Here is a 16,460-nt window from a genome sequence, read left to right as displayed (position 1 = left end):
ATCATAAACCATAATGGAATAAAAAATAAGGGTGAATAGAGTGAGGAAAACTAGAAAACTAATAACACAGAAAATAAAGAAATAAACACCAATGTATATACTGGTTCAAGTTTGATAGATCGATGTGATCTATGGCGGTACTCCAATTCTGGAACACCATGTCTTCTTTATTGATTGAGCAATAACAGGTACAATACAATCAAGAAGGATTCTCTATTGAGTTCTCTCATAGTGTTTCAACTCTCACACTCTTACCCAAGAATCTTCTTCATATACAAAAGATTCTTTTTACAAAATCCAAACCCAATCTCTCTCTTTTCTCTGTACCTCTCAATCTTTTCCCTCACTTACTCTCAATCTCAATCTGAACCATATTCTAAAATAACAAGCCAAGGTGCTATATTTATAGTCTTAGGATTAAGATCCTAAAGTCGGTCGCTGCAAGAATGGAAGTTGTTAAGTTAGTTAGACAGTAACTTACTTAACCAACTTTCCTTTGAGAAAGATCTCCAGCATAAGCCTTAGTGCATCCCGAAACGTATGTGACCTTGCGGGATCATGGACCAAAGGCACTCAGTGAAGGAGCTTCCAGATAGGACAGAGCTTGTTGGAGTCGACTATTCAAAACTGCCTTTCCAGGAGGAACAACTGGCCATCAAGAATTCCATTGCGGAGAAGGGCTAGATTTTCTTGAAGACCCTTCCTGGAAAGACAAGGAAGCCTTTCAGCTTCTGTAAGTGAACAGCTTTCTAGGAATGACTTTTGGAGACCTTTTTATTTGGAGGAACTATACTACAATTTTACCTAGTTACTTCAAATTAAAATTATGACGATGATGAAGAAAGAATGCATCCATCATGGTTGATGTTTCAAGAATCTCAGTATACTAACTTCTGAGGTTGATCAAGTTCAAGAAATGCTTGAACTTGTTATTAGTTAAGATCTTAGGCCCAACATTAGTAGGATTAACCAGTCCTTCTTCTATCTTCTCTCTTATCCCATAGAGTCTTATATCTATATATTTTCTCTTTTGAAGATAAATTGGGTTCTTACAAAGATGAATGGATGACTGGCTATATTAATACACAGTCACTCTCCCTTTGATTTGTTTCATTTCATAAAGAATTCCCCAAAGCCATAATGCTTCCTTGAATGCTTCCGTAGTCTCCATGAATTCTGCTTCTCTGGTGGAAAGAGCAACAACGGACTGTAACTGGGCCTTTCAGCTTATACAGTTCTAGTTTGTCAAGAAAATGTAGGAAGTGGTTGATTTTCTGGTATCTCTATTCAAGGGGTAGTCCTCATCCACGAATTCTTTCAATTCTAATTCTCCTTTTGCTTTCTCAATAACCATTTGAGGGCCTTCCAATGTTCATTGCCTAGATTGGACATGAATCGGCTTAGGATGTTTAGAGCATGAGCTATGTTCAGTCTTGTGCTCACCATTACGTACATTAAGCATCCTAGAGCCACAACATAAGGTACGTCCTTCATCTCTTCTTTCTCTTTCCTATTGTTAGGACACTATTCCTTTGACAAAACAAACTGACCCCCTAATGGAACAGATGTACTCTTTGCTTCTTTCATGTTGAACTTTTGAATAACTTTCTTGATGTACTCACACTGCTTTAAGCTAATAGCCCCTTCCTTCTGATCCCGTGAGACTTCAATAGCAAGCATCTTTTGAACTAGTCCATGATCTTTCATCCAAAATTCTCTATTGAGCTTGGCTTTGATACTTTTGATCACATATTTATCTTTTCTCATGATGAGCATATCATCTACATAGAAAAATAAAAACACGGTTGTAGATTGCTTCAGATTCTTAAAATATAAGCAGTGATTGTAAATGGATCGTTTGAACCCAATTTGATGCATATACATATCAAATCTTTTATTTTTTTGCCTTGGGAACTGTTTCAAACCATAAAGGAATCTATTAAGCTTGCACTCTAATTTAACTCATTTCCCTTCCACCTAAAACCCAGGCGGTTGCTTCATGTAGATCTTTTCATCTAAGAATCCATTCAGAAAAGGCGTCTTAGCATGAAGTTGTTCAATCTCGAACTCTATTTGACCTGCTAAAAATAGCATCAACCTTATTGTCTTGTACTTTACCACAGGTGAGAAGATTTCAGTGTAGTCTATACCATCTACCTAAGTAAAGCCTTTAGCCACTAACCTGGCTTTGAACCTCACTAGTTCATTCTCATTAATTCCCTCTTTCACCTTGAGAATCGATTTGCACTCCCACAATTTTTTTCTTCTCCGACTTTAGCACAACTACCCAAGTCTTGTTCTTCCACAGTGAATCCATCCCCTCATCCATGACTTGTAGTCATTTAGACTTGTTTCCACTTGAAATTGCCTCTTCATAGCTTCTAAGCTCTTTAATTTCAATATATTGAACTGCTGCCAGTGCAAATGCTATTAAGTCTACTTTCGTGAACCTTGTCGAATGATGAATCTCTCTCCGGGTTCTATCACGTGCCAACTGATAACCTTCTAGACATGTCTTTTTGAATTCTTCTGGCACCTCTATTTAGTCTTCGTTATCTTTGAGCTCCGTGTCAGCCTCTGTCTGTGCATTACCTTATGGTTCCACACTGACTTCTATTTGTGGACCTTCATCTAAGAGCATCGTTCCGTACTCTATTTCCACACTTGTAGTGTCTTTGTTTCCTATTTTTCCTGCATCACACAGAGACACACTACCTTTCTCGAATGTTAAGTGAGGATATTCCAACTCATTGAAAATAACATTTCTAGCAATCACAACCTTTGGTCTACCCTTCTTGGAAACATAAATTATATACCCCTTGGTTCCTAAGGCATAACCTAGGAATGTTCCCTTCACGGATCTAGGTTCCAGCTTGTTAATAGATTGGTGTACATATGTTGTACACCTAAATGCTCTTAAGTGTGTTATGTTTGGAGTTTTGTTGTACCACATTTCATAAGAGGTTTTCAAGCCTATGACTCTATATGTCCAAACACACCTACTATAATCATCAACTATTGAAAGAAAATATTACTTACTAGAGTGAGTAGGCACTTTGTATGGCCCCCAAATATTAGTGTGCACCTATTTGAGTATCTTTTTAGTTGTGTGCCTTACCGAAGTGAACTTTAGCTTATGTTGTTTCTCTAAAACACAAGCTTCAAAAAATGGTAAGGCACAAGAATTTAAATTTTCAAATGTACCTTGTTTGTACAGTTCGGCCTTGTTCAATGATATATCCAAGTCTATGATGCCACAACTTCATATCCAATTCTAGCCCTTTCACCATACTTTCCTCTCCAACTGGGACAGTTTCTCCTTGGAGAACATATAAACCATTGATCTTTTCTCCTTTCCTCACTATCAAAGAACCTTTGGTGATCCTTAAGCTTCCGTAAATATATTTGTATTCGTATTCTTCATTTTCAAGTGCACCCAAGGATATGAGGTTTCATATAAGCTCTGGGATGTGCCTTATGTTTGTCAACTCCTTGATTCTACCATCACATTGTTTGATGACAACCTTCTTGTTACAATAACCCTACAAGAATTATCATTTCCTATCATAACTTTACCTCCATCAGCTAATTTATAATCAAAAAATGATTCTCGACTTTGACACATTTGATAAGTACATTCAGAATCGAGAATCCACTCCCTGTTCATGTAAGATTCTAAGATGGAGAATTATTCTCCATCTGTCGAGCAATCATCACTATCCTCTGTGATTGCAGCAGAGTCTTCCTCTCTCCATTATGAGATTTGTTGAAGCCTTATTGCTCCTTGTATTTCTTGCAAAATCTTTGCAAGTGTCCAAACCTATCACAGAAGTAACACTTCCTTGTTTCCTTCTCTCTAGACTTTGATCTTGATTGAGAGTGATGGTGTTTACTCTTCGAACTTCCTTTCTTGGGTGATCTTTCTCTTGCCAAGTACACTTCTTCCTTCTTGAATTTATTTTCCAATTTTAGTTCAAATCTTTTGACTTAAGTGCGGCAAGAACATCTTCTAATGCAATCACATCTTTGCCATACTTGATGGCCGCCTTGACTTCTTGATATGCCATTGGAAGTGATCTCAACAAGATGATGGCCTGGCTTTCTTCATCAATCTTGTGGCTTATATTAGCCAATCTTACAATAATCTCATTAAATCTATCAATATTATCATCAAAAGAAATGGAAGAAATCATTCTAAAAATGTATAACTTTTCTAGCAAATTAATCTTGCTAGCAATTAAGTGCTTTAAGTATAATTCTTCCAATTTATTCCAAATTCCTTTTTTCGTCTTCTCTGCGATGAGTTCTCTTCGAACATTGTTTGATAGATACATGATGATCGTGTAATGTGCCATCTCCTCCATTTCTGCTTTTTCCACTAGTTTTTTTCTGCCAGTAACTTCTCGTCTCTAAGAACCTTGGAGACTTTCTGGTGCACTAGGATTTCTTTCAGACTTTCTCTCTATAGTGCAAAGTCCCTAGTTCCATTGAATTTCTCCAATTCGAATCTTGCCATTTATGACATTTAAAGTTCTCTTCAAGAATTGCAGCGATAAGAATCTTTATTCTGCATTCTAGATTGATTATCAAGCTCTGATTTGTGAAAAAATTACGACTAATAGTGCAGAATCAAAACAGCTAAACTTTAAACAATAAAACAATTAGCAATGACAAGATTAAAAAAATCATAAACCATAATCGGATTAAAAATTGGGGTGAATAGAGTGAGAAAAACCAAAAAACTAATAAGATAGAAAATAAAGATATAAACACAAAGATATATATTGGTTCAAGTTTGATAGATCGATGTGATCTATGGCTCTACTCTAGTTTTGGAATACCATCAAATTTTCTTTACTGATTGAGCAAGAATAAGTACAATACAATCATGAAGGATTCTCTGTTGAGTTCTCTTAAAGTGTTTCAACTCTCACAATCTTACCCAAGAATCTTTTTCATCTACAGAAGATTCTTTTTACAAAACCTAAACCAAATCTCTCTCTTTTCTCTGTACCTCTCTCTCTCTCTCTACCTCTCAATATTTTCTCTCTCTTACTCTCAATCTCAATCTGAACCATATTCTGAAATAACAAGCCAAAATCTATATATTTAGTCTTAGGATTAAGATCCTAAAGTCAATGGCTGGAAGATTGAAGTTGTGAAGTGAGTTAGGCAATAACTAACTTAATTAACTTTCCTTTGAGTGAGATCTCCATGTTAGCATAAGTCTCAGTGCATTCAGGAATGTATGTGAGCTTCCAGATAGGATACAGCTTGCTAGAGTCGACAATTCAGAATTGCCTTTCTAGGACGAACAACTAGCCATCAAGAACTCCATTCCAAAGGAATGCTAGCTTTTCTTGAAGACCCTTCCTGGAAGGACAAGGAAGCCTTACAGGACTTGCTTCTGCGAGTGAATAATTTTCCAGGAATGACTTTTGGAGACCTTTCAATTAGGAGAAACTATACCACATAATAGATGTTTTAAAAAATACATGTAAATAAAAATAAACAATAAATCACTTGTAATTTATAATAACATCATACTTTATTTCTCTATCAAATTTTAATTAAGATTAATTATATTTTAAATTAAATTAATTATAAGTATTAATTATTTTTTTAATTTATTACTAAACAATATTCTTTTAGCAATTTATATGTTTTTGCACTTAAATGATTGAATGATTGTAAAAACCTTCTTATAATTTTAAATTATTACACATATAATCTTATAATTTAAAATTATTTCACAGATAGCCTTATAATTTGAATTTATTACACTTAAAAAAATTTAGTTTTTAAGTATTTATTTCAAAATTAATTTAAACATTTAACAATTAAACACAAATTAAATTACAATCTAAAAAAATTAAAAAAAATAATAATTATAAAACTAATTTGTAATCTAAGATTGGCGTAAGATTCAACTCATCGATCATCGATCATAGGAGTAAAATTTGAGTGTAGGTTTGGTACGTTGGATTATGTGATATCTTCCAAAATCAACTGTTTATCCCTTAATTCACTTTATAGTATTTCTTATTTTATTTTTATATAATATCTTGTATTTGTTTGTGCTGCAACTATTGTTAGTTTGATCAAGAGACATTGAGATATGTAGTCAAATCATTTCATTCTCATAGGTTTCCTATAACTTAAAGTATTATTTATTTATTTATTTTGGGGAAGCCCAGACTGGCTGCTTCTTTAATTAGTTAGTCTATTGGGTTTGTAAGGAAGATATGTACATCTTTGTAGAAGTAGACTTTTTTCATTATGAATTAAACCAAAAATTAATCCTCAACAAAAAATAATTAATTTTCTTTCTTTTTAATTTTTTCATCTTCTTTGATGAACCCTTGTCAACTTTGAGAAACTAACAAAGTCATTTCACACCCCAACTCCAATAAGAAAAAAAAACAAAATTAACTAACACTATGAATGTATGCCAAACCCATAACCATAATCACACTAAAAAGGTGGTATCATTTTAATACAAGTTCAAAAAAGTAAAGTGATGAAACAAAACTATACAGATCAAAGAAAGTTAAAAACCAAATACATATACCAATCAAAACCAAATTTAGCACAACTCAAATCAAATCAACACCCACATCATTTCAACCTCCAATTTGACCAAAAAAAATTAGATATTAAATCTAAAATTATATTATTGCTCGAAATCTAACCCCATAATTATAATGTTAGTGAGGTGGGCTTTGCTTCAGAGATGCGACTCCACAACGAAGACGACGCTAAGAAAAAAAAAGGCTCTAGGAAAAGGTTTGCAAGAGACGCAAGGTGGCAAGATTTGGGTTGCAAAGGGTGGAAAAGACGTAGTTGGGCTCTTTATGGACAAGAACATTCTTATCTTTCATTATTAATGTGTAGAATCAATGTTACAAAAATTTGAGTAGTTTAGTCATTAGGAATTATTAAATCAACTATCTACTTTTCATATTGTTGGAGAACGATTTTATCATTCCTAATTACCATATCTAATTAAAAAACCATGCAATATTAACAATAAGTAAAAAATTTAATAAGAGAAAACTCTCTAATAATATTTAATTGCATATATAGAACACGCAAAGCTCAAAATTTAATTTTACAACCTAGAGTACATATAAAAGCTTAGAACAAATAAATACCAGAGGACCAAAATAGGTAGATTGGGTTAATATATATATATATATATATATAAACATAACCATTAGATATTATTTAGTGTAATCAAGAATGAAGTAAATAAAAATGAATTCTTTTATGTGATTGTATAAAGCATACCAAAAACTTCTTTGTCCCAAAACATAATTATAGATCATGTGTTATGAAATTTAGTCATAAAAAGTGTTGAATTATTCTATATATATATATATTAATCCAGAAATATTTTTTGGTAATGTGAACATCAATATTTGACACTTGGTATGAAGGATGATTTTATGGAGTTGAGTAGACCTGAGTAATAGCAGTCAACTTGAGAGGGGACCATAGCCCTGCGCTTAGGTTGACTCCGGGATCTCTGGAATGAAAATTTAGACTTCAATAACTTGAATCTAACCCACTATGTTTCAGTATACTATACCATGAAGATATGGAGCAACCTTATACAAGGATTGGGAGCTAAAATTACATGAACCTGCAACCCAGAAGCCAACTTGTGTACCTAGAGTTTCACCTGGTGCCTATGCTGACATCCTCAACTAGGGTTTTAGTTTTTGCCATCGTCTTTGTGCAAAGTGGCCAAAAGTTTTCAGTGGAGCATCAACTAGACATACCACAGCCATGTTTGAGGCATCAAAATCAGATTCAGAGCAAGTTAGTTTTTGAGCACCTGGGGGCCCCAGGGCCTCGAGCATCCAGCGCCTAGGTTGACAATTTGTTAATCTGGGTGTCTTCCAAGTGTCAGATCGAAGATCCATTTTTTATGTTGAATCTTGACTTCATAAAAAATGGGGAAACAAGTCCTTCTAGAGGAAAACTAACAAGTTTTGGGTAGGAAAAATAGAGTCCAACGTCCAGGTTGACACATGGGGCTGACCCTGCACCCAGGTTGACAATTTGTTAACCTGGACCACAAAAAGTTGAGTTTTCCTAGAATTCTTTCAATAATTGAACTTGAAGCAGAATTAAACTTGAGTGACCAATTCAATTCTCTTCGCACTTCCCTCGAGTTCATGGAGAGGAATTGAACTTGACTGACAAATTCAATTCTCTTTGCACTTGTGATCCTACTAAAGACTACTTTGAGGGAAGTATCCACTACAATGCTCCTAATGAACACTCTCATAGCGGGTCTCCCCGACACGATCCTGAGTTCATTCCAGAGGCCTCACCAAAGTTGCCTTCACGACCCCATGGTCAGGAGACAATAACAAGACCCAGGTCGACAGGAGCACATGATCAACCTAGAAGACAAAGAGACCTGTGTGACCTCTTGAAGAAAAGAAGAATGGTCGATGTGGGAACTTCTAAGGAAGACCCTATTTGGGTGATAGAAACTCCATTTGGGACATAAACCACCATTCATGGAGTCAATCGAGCAGAGTTTTACACCTTGGTTGCTTTAGAGAAGGGGATCACGACACCTAAGTTGTCTGAATTTGAGCTAACATAGAACGACTCAACACTCTCCAAATGAATCAAAGTCCTGGCATCAGTACACTGTAAAGGAAGAACCAATATCTCACACCCACTACTTAAAGTGCTGATCGATTTGCAAGGTGTGGGAGATGACGTCAAGTGTAGAATCTTCCCTAGTACACTAATAGGCCTAGCACAACTCTAGTACCTAAAGCTTCCCCTTGATCGATCGACTCCTAGAAAGATCTAGTGGACGCTTTTGGCAATCAGTTCACTCCTTCCTAACAATGTCGAATTGAGCCAAAAGATTTGGTGGATGTCAAGCAACAGGAAGATGAGCCCCTCAAAGACTACATCCAATGGTTCTTAGAGGCACCCGCTAAGACCAAAAGTCTTCAATAGGATGCAAGAGTTATGGCACTCATATTTGGTCTCAAGGAAACCAGTCCTCAGTGGTCCGACCTTTGTCTTAAGGCAGTATACACTATGAATGACTTAGATAGAGCAGATGGCTTTATCAAACTTGAAGAAGCCATCACCCAAGCAAAAGGCTCAAAGGGTGGCAAGAAGAAGTTGCCAAGCCCCTGATATTGAGGCACAAGGCAATGGGAAAAGAGGGGGTTTGAACAGACGAAAAAGAGTCAACAACTGTGGGAAGCAAGGAAACTCCCCCAAAGGAAAGAAGCCTAAAACTAGGGGAGACCCTTGAGAGATTATGATCATCGCTTCACCACCTACTCAATTTTCTTAGCTCTAAGAGAGGAGATCTATACGACCACTTAATCAATAGTGTCGTATTGCAAACCTCTTCCTTTGAAAGAGTTAGGGAAAAGGGACATGATAAGTTCTGTCGTTACCACTAATGAGTGTAATCAATTGCAGGAAGAGATAGAATTTCTCATTAGATAGAAACATGCTGCTCTTCAGCAGTATGTACCACCTGAAGCTCAAGTTGGGGCAAGGCTCCACTTTAGCCTACACTAGTTGCAGGTAGGTTAAAGATTGTTATTGAAGGCCTTCACTTAGCTGGATATTCAAGGAATGCCTTAGAAAGGTATGCAAGAGCACTCTGACATAAACCAAGAGCCAAAATCCTAGAGGTAGCAGAACGACCTCCAAAGTCTAAGTGATACGAAAGTGAACCAATCACCTTCAGAGAGTGATGCCTCACTTGTCAACAAGTTAAGGCTGAACATCAGAGACCGGTAGGGATGTTGCAACCCCTAGAAATCCCAGAATGGATGTGGGAAGATATAGCCATGGATTTTGTGATAGGACTACCCCGAACAACCAAGCAACACGACTCAACGCAGAGAACTACGCTGACTTGTACGTACAAGAGATATTGAGGTTGCATGGAGTTCTAAAGACGATAGTCTCTGATAGAGGTTCAGTATTCACCTCCAAGTTCTGGGAGAGTCTACATAAGGCAATGGGGATGCGATTGAAATTAAGTACAACATTTCATCCCCAAACAGATGGACAATCTGAACGCACCATCCAAATACTCGAGGATATGCTTCGAGCGTGTGCACTAGACTGTTGGGTTTTATGCCCTAAATAAAACTCATTTCAATATAATCAGATTAACTTATTAATATAGATCAGAAATAACATTTAATGTTGCATGGTTCACATGATTTATTTCATGATTATATGTACATAATGTATAAATTCATCTGAAACCCTTTTCACATACTTGATCCTGTTTATTGTGTCGTCAACACATTGGAAAGTAAACATGACTATGTGAATAAAGTTTCCTAGATTTATCAGACACATGGTTTTACTGATATGATAATCTACAACAAGAGTTTACTTGTATTTGGAGAAATACTATGTTCTTTCCAGAACATTGGTTAAAGTAAAGCTCAGGTTGGATGCATGGAGTATGCATCGGAAGGGACCGATATTGAACTTTGACTTAGATTTAATTAAACTTACCGTAATATCTATTCAAGTCAATATTGCCTAGTTGATCCTAGATCAAATGATCTTAATCCTGATATGATTAGGCTCAATCTCGAGAGGATATTCGTGTTCTTTGATTTGTTAGTTAAGCCTACTTTTAGGTCAGGGTGATACGTACATTTTGGGAACACGGTAGTGCAATTGAGTGGGAGCGCTAGCATAAACATGGAATCTATAGCTTCTATCTGGCGAATAGTAAGCAAAGGATGATCTCCTTCGAGCTTGACCAAACGAAAATAAATGGTGGAGATCTCATTTCACATAAGCTAAAATATCATTTATACGGGGTCAAGTGTTTTAAGGAATAAATACATTGTAGGGTGTAACGGTAATTTAATCCCTTTACAATGTAGATCATTCATATAGAGGATCATTGATCACATTAGGATTATAACAATGGATAACTAATGATGTGTCTATATGGTGGAACATATAGAGCATTCTATATACTGAGAGTGCAATTCTAAGTTCTATGCGTGGATTCAACGAAGAATTAATAAGTTAGTGAATTTTAGTGTTAAATTCTTGATCTACTTATTGGAAGCTCGGTTATATAGACCCATGGTCCCCCCACTAGTTGAGATAATATTGCTTGTAAGACTCATGTAATTGGTTTTGATTAATCAATTATAATTCTCAAATTAGACTATGTCTATTTGTGAATTTTTCACTAAGTAAGGGCGAAATTGTAAAGAAAGAGTTTATAGGGGCATATTTGTTAATTATGATACTTTGTATGGTTCAATTAATAAATATGATAAATGACAATATTATTTAATAATTGTTTATAGTTATTAAATAGTTAGAATTGGCATTTAAATGGTTGAATTAGAAAATTGGCGTTTTTGAGAAAATCAGATGCAAAAAAAGATAAAACTGCAAAATTGCAAAAAGTGAGGCCCAAATCCACTTGTATAGGGCCAGCCACTTTTGTAGGAAATTTAAACTGATTTTTTCATTATTTTAATGCCAAATAATTCAAACCTAACCCTAGTGGAATGCTATAAATAGATAGTGAAGGCTTCAGGAAATTTACACTTAAATTTTCTATTTTTCCTTCAGAGAAAAACCTGAGCCTTTCTCTCTCCCTATCTTTAGCTGCCACTTCTTCTTTCTCTTCCCTCTTGAATTTCGAAATCCTTAGTGTATGAGTAGTGCCCACACACAGCAAGTGATACCTCAATCATAGTGAGGAAGATCGTGAAGAAAGATCATCAACGAAGGAGTTTCAGCATCAAAGATTCAGAGAAAGAGATCCAGGTTCAGATATTGATAATGCTCTGCTACAGAAAGGAATCAAGGGCTAGATATCTGAACGGAAGGAGTCATATTATTCCGCTGCACCCAATGTAAGGTTTCCTAAACTTTATATGTGTTTAATTTATCGTTTTAGAAAGTTCTTATTTAGGATGTTAATAAACATACTTGTGAGTAGATCTAAGATCCTGGTAAAATAAATTCCAACAACTGGCCTCAGAGCCATGGTAATTGATTTACTTGCAAGAAATTTGGACTTTAAAACGATTGTTTGTATGTTCTTTTGATGGTATCATGTTGTATTGAGTGTTATTTGATGATTGATTGATGTTTGTAAATTTTCGTGAAAAATAATTGCGATTTTGTTTCTGGAATTATTTTTATTGTATAGTATGGGAAAAATTAAGCAAGTTAGCCTTTTACAGAACTCAATTTCAATTTTATTTGAATTAGTTATGAATTTTTGAAGATTTGAAAAAATCGGGGCTTTGCTGAAATTTTCCTGCGATCGCAAATCTGTCCGTACAGTTCACAATTTTTTCGGTTTTCTTCGATTTTTCATGCTTTTTCATGGAATTAACTTCCGATTTTTGGTATAGTATTGTATTTATACTATTACTATTCCTAATTCAATTCTAATTATCATTTTGAATTAATTTAATATTTTTTAAATTTAATTCAAGATATTAGTGTAATTTGAATTTGAATAGAATTAGTATTCATCTTCTTGCTTAAAAATCTATCTTATTTTAAAATTTGATTATATCTTATCTTATTTTAAATTTAAAAATAAGATATTTATAATCATGTAATTTTTAAATGATATAAGATATTTTGCTAATTTTTTTAAATTTTGTTATTTTATTTATTTAAATTACATTTAAAATTTGAAAAAGATATTTATTTATCTTTTCTGATTTTTTTATTTAATTTTTATTTATAAAATAACATTTAAAATTTAAAAGTAGTTAGCAAATTTTTGAAATGATATTTAGGTTGGTTGAAACCTAATTTTTCAAAAATTGTAGGTTTAATTTTAAATTTAAATTTTTTTTTAAATTTTTCGAAATTTTTTTTATTATTTAATTAATTATTTTCGAAATTAAATATTTAGTTTAAAATTAAATAAATCCTATATCCAACTATCCAGCTAACCTTGTTGCAGGAGTATGTGTTTTAGCTTGTTTGTAAGTTTTCAAAACCTATTATTACTTGATTGCAAATAGCCATGGTTATTTTTTGCCAGATCTAATGATCTGATGGCTCCCTTGGTCAAGTTAATAATTTGTAACAGGTATATTTACAATCTTCTTTCATCTGTGTATGACCTAGCAACATGATAGGACCCATCCAAAGTGTGCCTGTGTGAGCCTATGTATTTAATTTGATTATAGATACATATAGGTTGTTGTTGCTAAAATAAATTATCATAGTTCTTGATAGAATTTATTTAGGCCCATTTAGTTTTTGGGCCTATTCAATTAATAACAGTTGTTCTTATTAAGGTTAAATTCCTCTCTTTTGGGCCTTGTGTGAGAGTTGGGAGCCATAGAAGTGGGTACGACATACTGAACCCAGCACCCCCTCACATGAACCACCCCAATTGTGAAGGCCCATTTGCCTGATTTGAATGACTGTACTAGGTTAATTACACTACTTTAACCTAATAAAATTGATTAGCAACATAATTAATTTCATTTATTTTGAAATTAATTTAAGAAAATCATAGTTTAAAGAATTTTTTATTCTAAGCTAAACTATATGTATTTTCTTGTATTTAATTAAATATAGAATTATAACCATCTAGATTCTTTCTGGAACTTAATTTAAATTTTTTCATTAAATATTCTATTTAAGTTGATATTTAGTTATCTACAACTAACCAACTTAAATCTGAATATCTTTTGAATTTCAAATTTCAAAATTAAGTTGAGGAATTTAGGCATTGGTTATTAAGATTCTTTAGATATTTTTTAAGTTAATATCTTTTCAAATATTAACTTAAAATGGAATATTTTTCAAATTAAGTGGTTACAACTTAATTTTTAATATTTAATTAAATTTAAATTTGAAAAATATTTAAGTTCTAGATTTTTTCTAATACAACTTAAATTAGATATTTTTTCATATTTTGTGGAAAAGATACTTAGTCAAATAAGATATTTTCTAGATAGTTATTTCTAGACTACTTATTATTTCTAATATTAAATAGGAAAATATTATACATTGTGAAATTAATTATTTAAATAATTAATTTTGGTACAATTTATTTTAAGTATATTTTTCCTAGTATTAAACTAGAGATTAATAATTAAGCCTTCTCTACACTTAATTATTTATTTCTTGAATTTAATACATTTAATTAATTTGAAAATTAAATATCTAAGTTGATTTTTATCATCATACTTAAATATTTCTTTTTCATGACATTAAATTAAATAGAAAATTATTTTTAGTTGAAATTTATTTTTTCAACTAAATTTAAATAATTTTCAAAATATATATATTTTTTTTCTTTATTTTATTAATCAATTTTTGAAATTGCATTTCTTAAATGCTAGAATTTCGAATTTTATCTTGAAAAATAGATTAAGTTGTAAATTAATTATTTATTTTAATTAATTCTTGGATCAACTTAAATCAATGATTTTTTCATTTATAGATTAATTTAAAAAAAAAATGAATTAAAGTATATTATTAGAAATTGAATTAATTAGTCAAAGGAAAATCTAGATAGATGATATTTTTGCTTGAAGTATTTTTCTAATGTATTTAATTAAATAGAAAATTAATATTTAAGTTGATTTTCATCATCATACTTAAATATTTGAAATTTTTCTTATATATTTAATTAAATAGGAAAATTATATTTTTTGTTGTAAATTAATTTTATTAATTAATTTTGGGCCAACATTAAATTAGAATAGTTTTTCCAGGATCAATTTTTTATTTTAACATGCATTTTCAAAAATTGTATTCTTAAATACTTTAATTTTTCGAAATGCAATATATATTTATAGAAAATTAAATTTGAGTTGTAAATTAATTTATATTAATTTTGTAACAACTTAAATTGAATATTTTTCTAAATATTTATTGGAAATTATTACTAAGATGGAAATAATTCATGTTATTTTTATATCCATCTAAGTAAAATTTATAAATATTAAATTAAAATTTATATTTAGAATTTTTCATTCTAAATTGGAAATTTTAAATAAATATATATTTAAAATAAATAAATTAAATAAAGAGAATCAAAGAAAATACAACTCACTTTAAATAATGAGCTTGATTATTATTAAGATATTCGATCTCCATTGTGGGTTTTACACCGCGTTTGTTTTAGTGAGTAATCCTCCCTAATGGAGGAACGTTCATTAGCAATTTCGTACCGTTTAACCTCGCATGATAAGTAGTTTGTAAGTGTTTTGTATGGTATGGATCATCCTAATGGTGGCGACCATACTTGACTTGCAAATTATGAAACAATGGTGGAAGCTCATAAGATAGAATTGCCTTGACTCTCGCCTAAACGGGACAACGCTGAATTCCAATCTTGATCGAATAAAAGGTTGCTAGAATGGTTATCATTTTAGATGAGCTGACAACTCTATTCAATGGATGATGCTTTGACTCTCGCCTAAACGGGACACTGCATCAGTTTGTTGAAAAACCTTGGAAATTATTTAGGATTGTATGTTTTAGTATTTTCACTTGTCATTCCTACTTGCTATATGCTTATAATTTCTCAATTGTGTATGAATTTATATTGAACCGTGTTATTTTCTGTTATTAAGTTGTAGTTTAATTTCGAATCGTCATTGTTGGTCTAACATGTTTGTTTCTCTAATGAGATAAATCCCTAATGGATTTTCACCATTAGACATACATAATAGTGTTAGATCTCGAAAGATAAATATTGTATATGCAACATCTAGCTGTTCATCAATTGATGACACCTTAGACTAGTATTTTTACAATATGAAACAAGAAGATTACATAAATAAGATTACTTTGACTTTCGCTAATCGAAGCATCGTTGGATTCTTATTTTAAACGAAATTATCCTAATTCCTCTTAGCTTATTCATTTCGAATTAGCTCAATAATATATCATTGGATGAATGGTCTATAAATCATTTCATGTCATTCTATATTTTCTCTTAAGAAATTAAATGACGCATATGATTATAATCCCGAAATTCTATTACCAATTGATATAAATCCTTAATCCTAGAAATCTCCTACTTGTATGGGCAAATCTGACTTAGAGTTTATTAGTAGTGGTGGTCCAAGAAAGAATTACTCATTATATTTGGTATAAATTTAAGTCTTTGACTTTAGTTTTAGATTCCAAATAGAAATTTTCTTATATTTCTAATTCCAGAATACAATACAGTTACACTTTCTCAAGTGTTTAATATCCATCTTTTATTAATGGATTCAAACTGTATGGAATATGAGTTAGGTATTCTGTGACCAGGATCCACTTGCACTATTCTAAGAATTCTTTTATAAACCTATGTCATCAAAAGACACTACCACATTTTTTTTTAATCTATGGCATTTGTATCTTGTTCATAGTGGATTTGACAAGATCAATCTCTGCAAAGAGTTAATATGCCTATATCCACTGAAAGT

General features: G+C 32.4%; 1 protein-coding gene across 1 annotated transcript in view; it reads left to right on the top strand.

Annotated features, from left to right (window-relative positions):
• Positions 1 to 4,380: 4,380 nt before the first annotated feature.
• Positions 4,381 to 16,460, top strand: part of LOC115719732 (uncharacterized) — a 59,533-nt gene continuing 47,453 nt past the window's right edge. The window contains exon 1 of the mRNA XM_030648906.2: positions 4,381 to 4,391. The gene's annotated coding sequence lies outside the window, so the exon portion shown is untranslated. The remainder of the gene's footprint in view (positions 4,392 to 16,460) is intronic.

This window comes from Cannabis sativa, chromosome 2, assembly GCF_029168945.1.
Source record: "Cannabis sativa cultivar Pink pepper isolate KNU-18-1 chromosome 2, ASM2916894v1, whole genome shotgun sequence".
In the NCBI taxonomy this organism is placed as follows: domain Eukaryota; kingdom Viridiplantae; phylum Streptophyta; class Magnoliopsida; order Rosales; family Cannabaceae; genus Cannabis; species Cannabis sativa.
Note: the sequence above shows the minus strand (reverse complement) of the source record. Positions and strands in the feature narration are given on the sequence as shown.